Raw genomic sequence first — 18,503 nt, forward strand, 5'->3', positions numbered from 1 at the left:
GTTCGTTGCCACTAAGCTCTCAGTGAGGAATATTCAAAGGATGACTGCACTTAACGCCGGGTTTTGGGTCTTTTTCGGTCGCTTCTGTTGCTTTTATATCATAATCTTATTTCATTTTTATATATTTATGAAAGAATCCTATCAATTTCGAGCCGAATTCAAATATTAAAATGATCTTAGACTATGATACAATAAAATGATTCTATGTTTTCTGTCCTTACTCTTTCCAAATATAGAGAATTTACACTTACTGCCCTTGATTAAACATTAGGTATGCATGAGAGGTGGAGCTAATATTGTAAGAATGGGTCTAAAATTACACTTGATAAATAACAATGACATGTATTAAATAAATACGAGATCACTCTTTCCCGTTCCCTCTTTATTCTGTATGGCACAAGTACACTATTTTCAGAGGTTTCAAAAACGAAATTAACAATATGAGCGACGTCCATGTAAGTAAAGAATCTTTTAAACCAATGCCTAACAATTTAACGTGTTCGAGCACTTTGTCCTAGTTAGCACAAAACATGCTACTTTACAAGTCACGTGACGGAATTTAGTATTCACAGAGTTACCTGAGGTAAGAAATCACGTGGTGAATTATAATATTCAACATGTCACAGCCCTTGGTCACAATAGAGAGAGCGAATGTAAGAAGAAGCAGTTTTTTTCTCGTTTAAACCATGAGTGCATGTTTGTCTATTAATCTCCTTTTGACACAACATTGTTAATGCAAATATACAACTACTGTTAAACGGAGAACAATAGACAAACATGCGCTGACTATGTATAAAGTCAGTGAAAAAGTGGGCGTCCTCATTATCGTACGGAGATTCAAGGAATTGTGATGACCCCCGCCTTAAAAACAGCTTCGTACTTCGTAAATACGTACTTTTATTTAATGTAATTACATAAAGTTGTAGATTAGATGTTGACCATTCGTGCAATTAAAAGAAAAATGCTTGTTTTTGAAAGTTTATTTTGTCGCAATTTTCGCATGTCCTTAAGTGCAGTCATCCTTTTACCGATAAATCTATTAGGAAAACCTGCTAATAGTCTTTCGATATATAAATATGCTCGCAATTTATAGTTTTGTGAATGATTTGCTATCATTTCAATGACCATTCACACAAAAGTTTTTTTTTTATGTCACGCAGCTACATATTTAATTGCCTCGTTTTTCTTTTTAACATCGGGCTCGATGCTATATGATGTTCAAGAAGTTTCCGTCAATATTAGGATCGGTGAATGACAAAAATAATTTGCGCATTTTCCTTTTAAATCGGTTATCACAACTTATTTCTTTTATATCATTTAAATCAAGTTTTGATTGAATAATTCAGTGATGACGTTTTATGCAATAAATAAACGATTGCTTGTTGTCAGCTTCATTAAAAATTGCCAGTAACTTAGATCCGCCAACCGGAACCGCCACCCTACTCACGTTTTTGCTATTTCATGGCTGTTTATAGCAAATGAAAGTAGACTTTTAATTTAATGTACGATACTTACTATGCGAATGAAATCTGAATATAGTTTACGGACATCGTCTTGTATCTAGTGTATTCATAGAGGAGTTAGAAGAACTCTGGTGCACCCGTTTCGGAGTTTCTTTGCAACATTTATTAAATTTATAGGTATAGATCTTGCACAGCAAGGTACGCCAAAACTGTGAGCATTTTAATTATTTAAAAAATTCTTTTGGAAAACTATAGAAAAGCAAAATTTTAAATGAGTGATCAGATGGAGGAAACCTTAAAATATACATGTGGTATCAGAGAGTCGAAAAATAGAAACGTGCTTTCAATGCAGAACACATAATAAATTTAAAGAAAACATTTCAAAAAAAATTATAATGATGCATTCAGAATCACAAATATATACCTAAATCATCATGACTATCATTCGTGGGGATATAGAGTCTTACTGTTATGAGCAAGATTGAAGATAACCAGTTATACTGAACCATCGATCTGGAAAGGGAGGGGGATTAAAGGGGTTAGGATTTGACACATAAGACATAATTTGAAATACTTACATTATTTGTTTCATTATATTAGTCATTTTGATTGTAGAACAATTGTAGTACAGGACAATTTGTTGTTGAAACTGAATTTGGAATTATTAAGATAAAATTATATAAAACTTATAAAGTCATACACTTTAATGCCCAGGAAAAAGGAACAGGTATAACCGCTATTGTTGTTGTCCATGTTATTTCACTGCTTCCTCTGATAGATCCGCCCCCTCACTTCCTCCGTGTATCACTGTCTGTGAGGGATACCGGGGTGGTGGTAAGGGACGCCGGACCGAGAGGGGCTGACGTCAACACAGGTACACCGGATCTCGTGGAAACCGGTGGCTTTATTGACATAACACTGCTAATCCCCTGCACACGGAAACTCTCTGGTCCTTTCTTTGGTGAATCCCCTTGGAAAATTTTACCGATGTCAACCATTTTAGGAGTACGCGTGTAAGTAGCAGTTTTGTTTTGCACTCCGACAAACTTGACCCTTTTCGTTGTATCTGAACTGATTGGGGACTCCATCACTATACGAACATTGTTTTTCCTCTTTGCACGATCACTGTATCCAATGACGTTCCCCATCCATGCATATCGAGAGTATCTACAAATAATTTTATACTGTGATGATTAAAAAAAAAACAAATTCTGTCTTCGAGTACACCTCAAATATTTAAATGGATTCTGTTTTTGTCCCTCGTTCATTGAATATATCTATTTTCTCAAACATGAAAGACATTTATACAGACTAGACTATATTCAATATATTTAGTGTTTATTCGTGCTCGCCAATTCATGTTTCCGGTATATTTACTTTTATATAACATTTAGAGTTTGAGTCCGAATAAAAAGATCTAGACTTTTAAATCAATAAATAGATAATGATTGAAAGCAACCAGAGAACCAGATATATTTATTTTAAAACGGATAGCCTCACAGAGTAGAAGAATTGAATAGCTTTTCATTACCTTAGAGTGACATCCCTGGGGAGACCATTGTGACGTCACTGCATTGTGCTTAAATATCAGAAGACATCGCTTCCCCAGAAATCAAAGTGATCTTTCTTGTTTTGGGGGTGGACTTTTTTCTTTTCTTCTTGTGTTTTGGCAATATTGTCCTCACTGTTTTGTTCGCTAGGTGCAATCACTGAATTGGAGATTTTTCTCTGTCTAGAATTATTTTTTTTGGTCTCTGCACACTTACCGTCCGTTTCCTTACTTGGATTTGTGGAATCCTTTAATTCTTCATCGAAGACTCGAGCGTTTATCTTCGTTTCAGTTAAATATTTGTCCGTCGGAAGCAACAACGATGGTTTACGATCAGGTGGCTTTCTCTGAAGTCCACGCTGGTAATCAAAGTCGTCAGTGAGGTTTAAATCCTCGTCGTTTTTACTTTGACTTAGTTTTTCATCCTTTTTGTCATCTTCAGTAGGTTCTGTTGTTATTTCTGATTTCTTACTGGTGGATGACCCCATTCCGGTACACGAGCAGCTGAAGTTATGTTATATACAGTACTTCCTGACAGAAGGCATCCTAAATTACCTACATGTGTGTACCAAGTTTTTCTTTATATTTACGATGAATAGCGTTCTGCCAAAGACTTGAAAATTTAAATTGATCTTTAAATTTTTATTACACCTGCGTTTTTCGTCTTTATATTCAGGCAAACAACCATGGAGTCTGATTATTTCCAGTGTATGTGGAGAATAAGTGAAACGGAATGCTTCTATAATTAGCTATTCCTCAATCAAAGAATTAATTCAATATACTAAACGGATTTTTTTTTCTTACTTGTAACCTTTTACAAACTTTTCTATGTATAACAAATATGAACACCGTTGGAAATCCGGTTGTCAAAATATTGCTCTTACTACCTTTGTCTACAAAGGAGCATGTATATATTGGAAACGCGCAGGAAGATAGATATTCTAGTACCATTAAAATTGAATTTAAAAAGTTCGCTTTAAATATTTTGAATTTTATCAAACATCGCTATAAAATTAGCCTTATCGGCATGACATTTTTTTAACCAAGTAAATTGAAATTTCCAGCTATTAGTTAGATTGCGAAGAAAAGATGTTCTTTGTGTAGAATTTGCTTTCAGTCAATTTTGTTTATCTGTTGCCTAGCTTTAGCTCTGATGAAACTGTTCTATTATTATCTTCACATAAAATGTCAGATTTTGGGGATTGACCTTGATATCCACAGCTGTTGTGAGAGACCTTTAGCTTTGCACTTAACTAAATCTTTTGATACACACACACACACACACATATGTGTGTTTGTAAGACCCTGATACTCACTACACGTACTAAGTAACACACCAGCAAGTCACTACATTTTGAAGAGTCACCACTTACACTCATGTAGTGAGTTTTCTAAAGTGTTGAAAACGGAATTTCGCACCGTATATTACCCAGAAAATACAAAATTGTTCATAGTGTGAGTTTCCGGTCTGAACGTGATTTTTTCCACACACATTTTCATGCTGCACCATGGCGTTTACACACTTTCCTCTGATGGATTTTTTGCGCATGCGCACGAGTAACTTCCGTGAAAATGGACATCAACAGTAAAAGTAAGTTATTAACAACATATTTTGACAATTTTTACATAGTACAAAATCCGAATTAACTGTTTTTGACATGTTTTATTATTATTTAGTCGCTTAAAGACCAGAGTACTGATAAAAAAATTATAACATGATTTTAACAGATTATTCTGTTAGAAATGACATTCAGTTAAGGATGTGAATAAAGTTGCACTTCTTCTAAGGATATTTTCTCTATTAATTGAAATAATTAACTTTAAAATAACGTACCGTGTTTAATGAAATTATTATTTTAAACTTTAAAATCAGTTTTATATGTTACATAACATTTATTAATATTGACTGAATTTCCTCGAAACTCCGACATTTTAAAGTAGTTTGTCAAAGGCAATGCGATTGCAAACAGATAAATTAATAAATTATAGGCCCTAAGTTTGTTTTTTGTGCACTTAACATTAGGGTATTGAAAAAAAGTCATTGTGAGTTACTGGTTGTAAAAGTAGAATGAGGGATAATCCGAATTTCCTGATCAAGAATGATAAAATTGGACTTACCTTTTTTAAAAAAAAATTGTTTAGTAAATAAACATATGTAAATTATTTTAGTTAAAACAAGTGAATTTGTTTTAGTGTTCTTTTATCCGTTTGTTTGGTTTTTTTTTTTTTTTTTTTTTTTTTTTTTTAGTGTTTTTTATCTGTTTTAAACAATTCATTTTAAATAATGTTGCCTTATCTAATGAGATTATTTCATCATCTCTAATGAAATTATTTCATCATATAATCTCACATTTTATATACCAGTAATTTGACTTTACCAGAACTTCCTGAAAGTTAAGTTTATTTGAAAGAATGAGTTTGATACAATTGCAAAATATTCAAGAGAAAAAATAAAATTCTTTCATATTTGCTTAATATTAAAGAACAAGTAATTAAAATAATTGTTTGCTTATTTACCATCCCTTTGAAATTTTTTCTCTCGTACTGAGATGCCACCACTTGCCAATGGAGGGCCAAAAATTTAGACCTGTGCACCCATAAGCAATTATGGATCTTTTTCATGCCATCGCATACTATGAAACAGAAGCTCGGTATATACTGTCATCCAAAGGACCTGTCCCCATGTCCCGCAATGAGATTCGAATCCGCAATGTAAGCTGCGACTCCAGAGCAAATGCCATAACCACTGCGTATAGTATTAGTAATTAAAAAAGATAAATGTGAGTTAAATGGAAAGAATTTTCAAGCTTTCTTTATGCAAAAGGACGGGAGCAAAATAAATCAACATTTTTAGACTAACATTTTGGTTGGCTTTCAGTTTTCAGATTATTTCTGCTGCTGTAGGGTCAGTGCTGAGTTTTAGTAACTGAGATTCTTTAAATGTGATCATATTTACATGTAAAATTTGTTGAATCAATTTCATTTTCATTTATTAATTTTTTCCCTTATCTATTCATTCATTTTGCAATTCAATTGAATAGTTTTAATTTTATGACCAATAATGTGTTTTTCTATTTTTAACCTAATTCTTATCAATTAATTTTTCATTTGAACTGCCACCAGACAGGTTGTAACACTCCAGTTTTACAATGTTGTAAAAACTGAGCAAACTTGACTTAAACATGAGGTCTATTTGTTAAAATCTGTTAACCTTTACATGATTTAATATATTAATAACTACAGTAATGGTTGAGATTCAGTATCCCAAACACTGCTATCTAGAATACCATGGATATGTCGGAGTGATTTTGTGGTCCAACCATATATTATTTAAGTATATTATACTTTCATGTAACTTTGTTGAATCTGATTTGTCGAGAAACATTTATTAAAAAACACTATTACCCACTGAATGATGAAGTCATGCCCTCCGGCATAGGAACAGTCAACAATGCTTGATGACGGGTGATATTCCAAAAATAGTGACTGCGCAGAATTTATGCACGCAAGGTTCACTTTTATATGTATTCGCATAAAACATTCAGCATAATATAATAAATATTGCATGTAGTTGAGTGTAACATTGAAAATTTTCACCCCAAGAAAACCATTGTCAACCAAGGCTGCGCCTCGGTTGACAATGGTTTTCTTGGGGTGAAAATTTTCAATGTTACACTCAACTTCATGCAATATTTATATAATTTAACCCTCGATATCCTGAATCCTTGGGAATCTTGAAGTTCTTTCTCAGTAATATAAAGTTTGAGATTGTATTATATAAATACTGCATGTAGTTGAGTGTAACCATGGTAACATTGAAAATTTTCAGCCTTAGAAAACCATTGTCAACTGATGCACAGCCGAGGTTGACAATGGTTTTCTTGGGGTGAAAATTTTCAATGTTACCCTCAACTGCAACTACATGAAGTATTTTTTACATCATACTGAATGTTTTATACAAATACACATTACAGTGAGTCGCCCGCGTGGCGCAGTGGTTAGAGCGTCTGCTCTAGAGTCGCGAAGTAAGGAGTTGATCCTTACGTCGCGGGTTCGAATCCCACTGTGGGACATGGAGAGCGGTCCTTCGGATGAGACCGTATAAACCGAGGTCCTGTGTCGCAGTAGGTGCTGGCACAAAAAAGATCCCTCACTGCTCAATGGCCGTAAGTGCCGAGTATAGGACAAAATTTGCAGCTCTCCACCGGCAAGTGGTGGCGTCTCCATATGAGTGAAAAATTCTCGAGAGGGACGTTAAACAACATACAAACAAACAAACACATTACAGTGAACCTTGCGCGCATAAATTCTGCAGAGTCAATATTTTTTTGGAATATCACCTGTAGTCAAGCAATGTCGACTGTTGCTATCCTGGAGGGTGTGGCTTCATTATTCAGCGGGTAATAGTGTTTTTAACAAATGTTTCTTGACGAATCAGATTCAACTAATTTAAATGAAAGTATAATATTAAAAATTATGACTTAGTCGGCCTAAAAATTAATCTATCTAAGAGTACTACAATAAGTAAATGTTTGGGTTTTTTAATACATATAATACAATACAGAACAATGTGTTTGGATATAGCAAAGAGACAATCTCATTTATGTAATATGTTGTAAAAATGACAATTTTAAAAAAAATATCTTGGAAGGGGGGGGGGGGGGGTCCTGAATCTGCCACTGTTAATGTACCTGAAAGTGGTCAATAAATCACAACTTACTTAGGGAAGTCATTGATTACTAGTCTGATAATTAGTATGGGTTAGGAATTAACAAGACATATAGTATAGATTGAAATAGTAATACCTGCTTAACTGGGTTAGCAAAATAACAATGAAACTCCAAAAATTTTAAATACAGTCAAACCTTGATATCTGAGGATTCAAAATATCCAGGGCAAAACACCCAAAGAATAAGGGTTTGGGACTCCAAAATCCCTTCAACATATATCCATGATATTCAATATATCAGTGTCATGGATACTGAAGTTCAACTTAAGTAATTATTACTTGAAAACTTGATATGTTTATATACATATACACTATGCATATATGCATATGCACTATATGTTTGCACTATATATATACACAAACTAATTCTCATTAATTAGGAAACAGCAATATGTTGTTATACAGATATCATGATTTATCGAGTTTGGTGATGCATTGAATTCGCACATTTTAGGGTAAATAAAATGTACAGAGCTACAGTTTATTAGACTTTTTAATAAGATTTCTTGTCGCCTGCATGACGCAGTGGTTAGGGTGTCTGCTCTAGAGTCGCGGAGTAAGGAGTTGATCCTTACGTCGCAGGTTCGAATCCCACTGCGGGTCGTGGAGACTGGTCCTTCGGATGAGACTGTATAAACTGAGGTCCCTTGTCACAGTTAGTGCTGGCTCAAAAAATATCCCTCACTCGCCCTGAGTGCTGAATATAGGTCAACATTTGTAGCCTTACACCAGCAAGTGGTAGCATCTCTATATGAATGAAAAATTCTCAAGAGCAGGGCTCTCGATTCCCTATAATTGGGGCCGTTTAAAGGCCCCATTACCAATTCAAAAAAGGTACCTTTTATCCCAATTAAATGTTTTAATTTTCACAATTGGTCACTTCCCCAAATATTAAAGAACATTTAGTAAAATATGTAGTTCCTAAACTTGTTACTCATATTTCTCTGTATTACAAAACAGAAATTTAGTTGATAACAACCACCAGAAACTCAATACAGTGAAACCTGTCTAATCCGACATGCACTGGGAGACGAATTTTGTGTCGGAATAGACAGTGTGTCGGATTGCACAGTGTAAAAAAACATTGAATATAGTAAAATGGGAACAAAATCTTAGGTCGGAATTCACAGTGTGACGGATTGGACAGGTGTCGGATTAGACAGTTTTCACTGTATATAATGAATTTAATGGATATTGTCTAGTTATGATTTTCCCAAATTTCCTGAAAAGGTCGCTAATTTTCCCAATTTTCACTGCCCCGGCCCCAGTCCCAAAAACTGGTGTGAGAGCCCTGCAAGAGGGACATTAAACAACAAACAATCAATCGATCAACAAGATTTATTAACTGGAATGAAATCTATAAGACATCAGGCCTAAGGAAAAAAACATGCTTGTATACATGTACCATTACTTGCTAATAAATAATAGGGTTGATAGGTAAGATTTTGTTTTTATTTTGTTTAAACTTTTTTTATAAAGGCATAAACATTGCAATTCATTTTTTTTAATAACAATTTGAAATTTTTGCAGAAAGATTGGAAATGACAAGGGTTAAAAACATGAAGAATGCTGAAAAAAAGATTTTAGGGAGTGCCAACTCACTTCGACATACATGTATCCCTGGTATTTGAGATATCAGTATTCTAGATAACAACCTTCATTAAAAGAAATTAAAATCTATAACAGGATATGAATGCCTTACCCAGGATAAATTTTGATGAAACAAGGAAAAAAGTATCAGGCTTCTATGGTTCAAAATCAGAGTAAAGGAGGAATGATGAGGTCAAGGTCAAAGGAAACTTTATAAAGGTTTGAAATATTATGACACAGTTGAATAACTCTCACCAATTTTGTGTTATTGTACATTTGATAGAAATATTATGAATACTTTCCTTAAAAAAAGAGCTGTAACTAAAATAAATAGTAAGATTAATGATTAACAAAAGGAACAGGTCATAATTTGGACACAGTTGAAATGTTATCACCAATATGTGTCAGTGGAAGTGCATAGATAAAAATAAATGAAAAGATTTTTATAAGACTAAGCTACAAAATAAGGAATAGCGAGGTCAAAGGGAAGATCAAGATAAAAAAAACTGACATAGTTTATCAGTTCTCAGATATGTGTATAAATAAAAATATCTTCAATAATTTCTTTGAAATTGAACTAAATGCAGATTGAAATAGTTGGGTCAATATCATAGGGGTCACAATAAAAATTTCAGGACACATTTGAATACTTCTTACCAACATGTGATAGTACACTGTATGTGTATTTGGATTAAAAAATTCTTGAACAGTTCCTTTAAAACTGAACAAAATGCAAAATAAAAGCTAAGTCAAGGTAAAAAAAAAATGGACACATTTGAATAGTTCTTACAATATATCATTGTGTGAATTTAGATAAAGATATCTTGAATACTAAGTATTTCCTTTGAAAATCAGCTGAATGTTAAATTCAAGTGTAGTAAAGTCAATATAATAGGGAAAGTCTGACTTTCAGAGGATTGTTGGAAACATGCATTAAATAATAATTATTTCTGATTTAATTGTAATATTATTTTTTTTAGTTTTGAGGGTAGGGGAATCATATTCAACATTTTCTATCATATTGTCAATTTCTATCAGAGCCTTCCTATTTGTGGATTTTTTATGCACTGTACAGCAAATACCTGACCATCCTTAGATTTATTTACAACTTTTATGAGCCTATATAGCAGGCAACACACATGTTTTTTCTTGGAACACTTTAGATAAACATACATATGTAAAAGTAAATATTTTTTGGAAAGAATTTTCAGCATTAATTTAAAATGTCATGAACCACAGAAAGCATACAAAATAATGCAACATCCGCTTAATAAGTATATTTGGCTTCGTATTCTTAATTACTAGGATAATTTGAATTGCAATATCAATTACATTCAAGTTTCCACAAATTTATAGTCCATGAATAAGAGACTAGGCAATATTATTCACCAGAGTGGGACCAGTGCATAAACATAGATTTATAAAGTCTTAAATAAATTGGTCCCATACCTTCCACTGCAGTGAAAGAATATATTTCCCGTTCTCATTTTGTATGAAAATTAAATCAAAGTAAATTAAAGTTCATAAATACGCCTGTACATATATACAATATAATATGACCTTTAAATTTCTCCTTCATCAGCCATGTTGAGGCTGTGGTATAGATGGCTACTACTTGAAGGGTACAAACTCCATTCAGTTGCAAAATATTTGGTGATTTCCTTTTCTAAATGAAATATTTGGGAATTTTAAATGTGCATGATTTTGGATATCATGCAACCTGAAAATGTTTGAAAGTTGTATAAAATCTTACTTGACCATGACATTTTTTATTTCTAAGGAAATATGACATGGATTGTTTTTCTTGTAATTCTAGCAGGGATATATCCACTGCAATTCAATCAAGGGTGTAAAGAGATTTTCCTCTGGTAAATTGTATTCTATACATCCTCAGAGGCTGAAGCAGCAAGCTAACTTGTAATACAAGATTTGATTGTATAGCAAGCCAGCTGGTGTAATTTAGTATGTACTATGTACAGCTTGAGCCGAAGGTTAAATATTGAGATGTCACAAGGCATAGTTAAAAAGCACTGGGGCCTTCTGCACACAATTATGGAATACAACACAGAGTAAATCCCCTACACCCTTGATTCAGCCTCAAGGTGTATGGAATACAATCCAGGGTAAATCCCTGTACACTCTTGACTAAAAGTATATTATATGCTTCTAATATACTGTCTAAATCTTAAATGTAGCATACTTTCTAAATCTAAATTGATTAATTAATTTCCTGATAATTTGATTAAATTGATTAATTTGACAGTTTTGCACTGAAGGCCAGATCTAAATTGCCCAAAAACTAGGAGGAACCTGTGATTTGAGGGTTTATTTCATGGTTTTGAATTACTATTCATGAGTCTTTTCTCATTTCATAATAAAATCAGGGACCTTTACTAGGAGGGGGTTCGGGGGGGGGGGGGGCGCCAACTCCCCTTTTATAACCAAAATTATTCGTATAAAGATGAAGAAATTTTATTTTGTTGTTGCTAAATATTGCATTTATAATTTGTGTCCCAGGCCCTTAATCTTTAGACACCCTTCTGGATCCGCCACTGCCCTACAGTTACTGAGTTATATCAGGTCCCTGGTTATATAAATTATGTATGTAGGGTCTTTTGTTGTTAAAATGACTTGTCCCACCCTAAAATGGCCAAAATAAGTACCTTTGCCATCATACTTTGCAACTGTCCCACTCTAAAAGTCATAAATATTGCCTGCATATTACAAGATTTTCATTTTTCAGAAATGTGCTGGTTACCGGAAGTTCACAAGAACCAGTTAAGCGAAGGTAACACCCTACAACATGAACATGAACTGATCACTGAGACTGCATTGCGTATGAAAGACAGTTTTGTAAGTATTTGTAAGCTTTAAAGTATAAAAATCTTCTCTTGTTACTTTTGAAGATGGAAATTTAGAAGATGCTTGAAGTTCATCGTATGTACTGTGAACTTTGGAAAGTTGTCACTTAATTGAGAAAATTCGAACTAGGTCAGTTGTATCATGTATGTGTCAATTTTTCGGAACGGTAATCTTTATAGTGCCCGTTTTATTCATTTTTTATACACGTACAATGAACACAGTTGGGCCTGCATTACAGTCTATCCTTGTTTGGGATTGGGAAACACAGAAAAGTTACAGTGTCTGTTTACGGGTTTTTGGTCAACTCGTATGATCGTATCTAGGTCAGATCTTCTCCTACAAGTAAGAGCCTCGGTTAAACGTCCCTACGCTCCCTTATATACCTCGGAGCGCCAAGTCAAAAGTATATCGCCGTGAACCTCTAGCATGTTGAGTAGATCAGATCAAACCCAATAGGTCAACTCATATTAATGAAACGACAAAATTCGTAACCAGGAGAATTGTTACAAGCTGACAACTCGTAACTTAACAATATTAACAACTTATTACCCCTTTTGAGGTAAACATGGTGAAATACGGACCCAAGACTTGGTCTACGAGGTGAAATAACCTGACCATAGATAGAATATTCTATCGTTAAAATGATAAATGTCCTACGGACCCTGCTTAACGATAGAATGCATTCCGTGTATTGTCTGTGTAGCAAAGAAAATACGGGAGATAACTCTAACTTAGTGCATTTACTATGAAAAATCCTGAGAGTTCTGAATGTCAACATGGTGTGTAAATTTGAAACGAGTAAAAAATGTTGGTGAAAAAGTGTTGAATTCTTCCATTATATGGATTAAATTTTTAGATGAAAGGTATTTACAGTCTCAAAAAGGTTTGTTATGATTAATTTGACTGTTATTTCCAATGCAACTTCATTAATTTTCTCCAAAATCATTTCAGAGCGATTCTGTAATTTTCTGCTATATTACTGGTATAGGGGAGGCATTCTAACTGTAGTGAGGGCCTGTCCCAAGACACAGTTAGATTATTCTAATTAACCTGACCAAGGCCACATAGTGGCCGAGGTCAGGTCTGGTTAGCAAGTCGTTCATGTCAAGGGTCCTTCTTTTCACCATGTGGAACTCATATGGGGTATCAATTGTTTTATTATACCGATAAGAAAATTATATATTATACACTTGAGTGCATGATATTGCATTACATTACCAATGTTTTTTGAATGGGATCTTGATTCGCTAGTGAAGTTGTTTATGCTGACTTCTGCAAGTCATGTAAGTTTTTGCATAATGATTTACTGATTAAAACAATTTTTGATTGACAGTAACATGCATTAAATTGTTATGCCCTGTTCACACGGAGAGTTTGATTCACAGTAAATTAATGCGAAGTAAATAATGTGAATTAAAATAATGCGAATTAAATTGTGTTCACACGACAGCTAATGCGAAGTAAACTAATGGGAATTAAAATTTTATTTCTACAGTAAGGCTATTCAGTAAGACTATTTTGACATCATTTTCAAATCACGTCACTTTATGCGCAGCAAACCCATATTACATTCTGTCATAGTGTCTATGCACATATCAGTGATTAACATAATTTTTCTTTGTTTTCCACTAAGAAATAGCATAAGTATCCATATCTATCCACAGACATATGGCGTGTGACTTAATTGTGCCATTACGCATGCGTCAAAATTTAATTCGAATTAGCTTCGTTTAGCGTTCACACGGAGCTAATGCGAAGTAATTTAATGTGCAGTTAATTAATTTGAATTAAACTAATTCGCATTAAATTCCCTGTGTGAACGCGGTTCAAATTTAATTTGCAGTAACTTATGTTTAATTCGAATTAAACTCTCTGTGTGAACAGGGCATTATAATTGAAGGTAACTTTTACTGAGCAAAATGAAAATCTGGCGCAGAATTTTACTATAAAGAAGAGCCAAGTCTGCATTTCCTGGAATTGAATTGTAACAAAATTTTCAAATGAATAAACAAATAATTTTTTTGACTTAAAGGCCCTAGATCTGTTGTATTCCATATCATAAACAGACAATGCAAATTTTATAACACACTTTTTTAACGTATAATCATTATTCTATGCATTAAGTCAGGGATCTATATACTAACGGGATAGGCATATCCTTCAGTGCCATGTTTACTCGCCCAAAACGTCACACACAACACTACAAGTTTTTCAAACTATGTTTATTCTCAGTAAAAAATTTGTTTTCTGATAAATGTAATCTGTTCTTTTTGTTTATTGGAATGGATATTTAATAAATTCTAAAGTATACATTGTAAAATAATCTAAATGTGAAGCAAATTACCACCAAATTTTGCATTCTCAGCCGATCAGGGGCATGTGTTGATTTAACATGTTTAAGTGATTCAAATTAAGAGATAATTATGGAATATTCCAAATTATTGACTCAATGAAATTGATAATTATTGACTCAATGAAAATGATAAATTTATTATATACCCCTTTACAACTAGCAAAATATAATGAAATGAAACTTTTAGGATCAATTACATAACTTTTATCCGTTAAGCAAACCATTTTATCAAGGAACTTTTTGATCCGTGAGAATAAAAACAGCATTTATCTGTGTCAACTCAAAACCGTATATGTTTGTATGTTAACATGTTAAGATTTGAATTGCCTTGGGTACGACTTGACTACGGCCATACGACATTGGGTGGCAGGGGATAGTTTCATACTATAGTACGCGCTGTCAAATTTCTTTAAAAACTGAGGTATCCCATGATTGATGTGATATTTTATGTAGAAAAATGAATAGAATAATTATGTGGATACATGTACATGTGCAGTGTAGCAGAGCTTGCTGAGAAAAATGATGTGCATCATGTAGGTGTCACTATGATGCTTAGCATATATAGAGTTGTAAATTACAAACTAAGACATTTGGTCAGTTGCAGAGGAAATTCAGCTGAAAAGCAGTGGTGTGCATCTCAGAGGGAAGGTGAATGGCCCCAGATCAATTGGTGAATTTTCATTAGGGCATGCATTGTTCTACAGAATACTGGGTGTTTTATCCTGCTCGATCGGGAATGGGATGGGTTGTATAGGTGCGACAGCGGCCCAAATCTTGGAAAAACAAGCCAAAATCTTTGGAGACCTCCAAGTGCATTTTCGGTACATGTGCACTTTAATATGTAGGTTACATGTTATATGTTGACACATTTTTTGAGTTATAGATATATGAAGTGCAATTAATTAGCACCCAAGAAACTGCCCCAAACTATCTGTTTTTATTGACCTCATGCATATGCCTACCCCCTCGGCACATGTTTGGCATTGAAAAGAAAAATTATCCCCTGCCACCTTGATAACAGATATGTGGAAATTAATTTTCTGTTTTTAGAACTTCATGGAGATTTGTCATCTATTACAGCAAGTATTTAGAATAAAATATATTTAAACCAAAATCATTTTTTAATGCCAACTTTTAGAGATCAAAGAGCGAGCCTAGATAATTAATTAGAATTTGTTAGTATGGTATTTCATTGTACATGTAAGGCCATTCCAAGTTTTTTCTATGTTTAGCGTCCGCGTGTGCCTTGGTTTTTTGACATCCCTTATCAAAAAAAAAAAAAACAAAACAAAAAACAAACAAACAAAATCAGGAGTCCTGAAATTGTTTATTCTGGTCGAAATCACTGAATTCTGTCAATTTTTGTCTACAATATGCCATATTTGGAATATTTTAAGCATTTTATACCTTGATTTTGCTGAAGAATAAATATTTCTACAAGAAAAATAGATTAATGGAATCATATCCTTTGCATGACATCATTTTTATGACTATAATGACTTGTGTTTTACTTTTTGGTTTGTGTGTTTTTTGCGAATAGGTAGGGAGGTATTTGAAAGATGGGTGGACGCTAAACATAGAATAAACTTGGAATGGCCTAAGGTAATATTTTCCATGCGCATCAATTTCATAAATCATTTTTCAGAGGAAAAGTTTGTTGCTTTGCCAGTGGATGTTAATATGTTGATTGGTGGCTCTGATTTTATTAGGTCACCTGAGTCACTCAGGTGACCTATTGCTACATGTATCTGTTTTCATTCAGGTGACCTATTGCTACATGTATCTGTTTTCATCCGTCGTCGTGCGGGTGTGGGTCTTGCGTAAACTTTTTTACATTTTCAACTACTTCTCAAGAACCACCTGGCCAATTTCAACCAAACTTGCCACAAAGTATCCTTGGGTAAAGGTAATTCAAGTTTGTTCAAATGAAGGGCCACACCGTCTTCCAAGGGGAGATAACTAAGAATTAGTGAAAAATTAATGGCATCTTTTAAAAATCTTCTTTTCAAGAACCACTGGACCAGGTAAGATGAAACTTATGTGGAAACATCTTCAGGTAGTGTAGACTCAAGTTTGTTAAAATCATAACCCCCAGGGGTAGGGTGGGGCCACAATGAACGATCAAAGTTTTACATTATAGGAATACATAGGAAAAATCTTTAAAAATCTTCTTCTCCAGAACCACTGGGCAAAGAAAGATAAAACTTATGTGGAAACATCCTCAGGTAGTGTAGATTCAAGTTTGTTCAAATCATGACCCCTGGGCAGGGGTGTGCAATTACAAAAACTAGTTACTAGCCTAGGCTAGTGGAAGTAACAAAGTTACTAGCTCAAGGTTGACAATCATCACTAGCCCATTAACTACCGAAAACAATACATGTATAAGTATAACAAAAAGGTAAAAAAAAAAAAAAAACATTGAAGTTGAAATAAATAAAACAAATAATGGTTTGCGCTATGTTATTGTCAGTTACTTCTCCCTATTTTTATCGAATATAATTGTCACTGAAACGACTGGCGATAGCAACACACAATACATATAGGTTGAAAAGAATTAAAGATTACGATTTTACAACAAAGTTAATTCGTACATCAATTCAGTCGATGTAAATATACGTATACTTTCGTTTCAGATTTACTAGCCCGACAGGCTAATGCAGTATAGATTTATGATAGCCCAACCTCTAAAATTGGTAGCCCTGGGCGTTGGGCAATGGTAATTGCACACCCCTGCCCGGGGCAGGGCAGGTCACAATGGGAGATCAAAGTTTTACATGGGAATACATTGGAAAAATCTTCTCCAGAACCACTGGGCCAAGAAAGATGAAACTGATGTAGAAATATCTTCAGGTAGTGTAGATTCAAATTTCTTAAAATCATGATCCCCGGGGAGGGTGGGGCCATAATGAACAATGAAATTTTTACATTGGAATACGTAGGAAAAATCTTGAAAAAATTATTTTCTCAAGAACAGCAAAGCCATGATTGGTTATATTTACATGGAAGCATCCTCAGGTAATATAGAGTGGGGCCACAAATTATGATCAAAGATTTACATATGAATACATTAGGAAAAATCTTTAACAATCTTCTCAAGAATAGCAAAGCCATGATTTGTCTTATTTATATGGAAGCATCCTTGGGTAATGTAAATTCAAATTTGTTCAAATCATGACCCCCTGGGGTAGGGAGGGGACACAACAGGTGATCAAAGTTTTAGTTAGGAATATATAGGAAAGATCATTTAAAAATTTTCTTCTCAAGAACAACAAAGCCATGATTAGTCATTTTAATACAGAAACATCTTCAGGTGCTGTAGATCACTAAATTTTCGGGACACTTCATTTTCGCGAGATAGTCACTGACTCCTTATTAGCGAGACAGAATATTCACGAAATGTGTTTGCTGTATATAATCTTTAGGAATACTAATATAAGCGAGAATGAAATTTTCACGAGCACACTGTCTCACGTAATTACGCAAAAATAAAGTTCTTGTGAATAAAAAGTGTTTTACAGTAGTGTAGATTCAAGATTATTCAAATTATGACCCTCGGGGGTAGGGTGGGGCCATATTAGAAAATAAAACTTATAGGAAAAAAATCTAAATGGGGGACAGATTAGAACTTAATTTATGAGTTGTTACTGAATATTAGACTAATTATTTCGATGATCATGATCATCCTATTTTTCTTGCTTTTGGGCAACAAATTAAGGTTTATTTTATACTCTATGGATCCTCTATGGATTGTTGTTTTATACTCACGTGACCGTTAAGGCCCTTGGGCCTCTTGTTATATGATACATCATGGATATCATTTAATTTCGATGACGAATACCAAGAGTGCAGACTGCAATGAACTTACAAACTAGAAAATCAGGCTTTCTTGCATTTTGTGGGGCCAGCCAAATGGCGCAGTGCACATTTTACACTAATACAGTGGCTATACAAGCTATA

At 33.9% G+C, this 18,503-nt stretch overlaps 1 long non-coding RNA gene across 1 annotated transcript; it reads left to right on the plus strand.

The window, feature by feature from the left end:
- The first annotated feature begins 4,544 nt into the window (after positions 1-4,544).
- LOC133183170 (uncharacterized) lies at positions 4,545-17,258 on the plus strand. The gene is made up of 3 exons (XR_009720598.1): positions 4,545-4,603; positions 12,075-12,184; positions 17,180-17,258. It is a non-coding gene; the product is annotated as an uncharacterized LOC133183170 (long non-coding RNA).
- Positions 17,259-18,503: the final 1,245 nt, after the last annotated feature.

The sequence above is a fragment of the Saccostrea echinata genome, unplaced genomic scaffold, assembly GCF_033153115.1.
Source record: "Saccostrea echinata isolate AGI-Se365-2 ecotype Australia unplaced genomic scaffold, CSIRO_AGI_Sech_v1 ptg000009l, whole genome shotgun sequence".
NCBI lineage: Eukaryota > Metazoa > Mollusca > Bivalvia > Ostreida > Ostreidae > Saccostrea > Saccostrea echinata.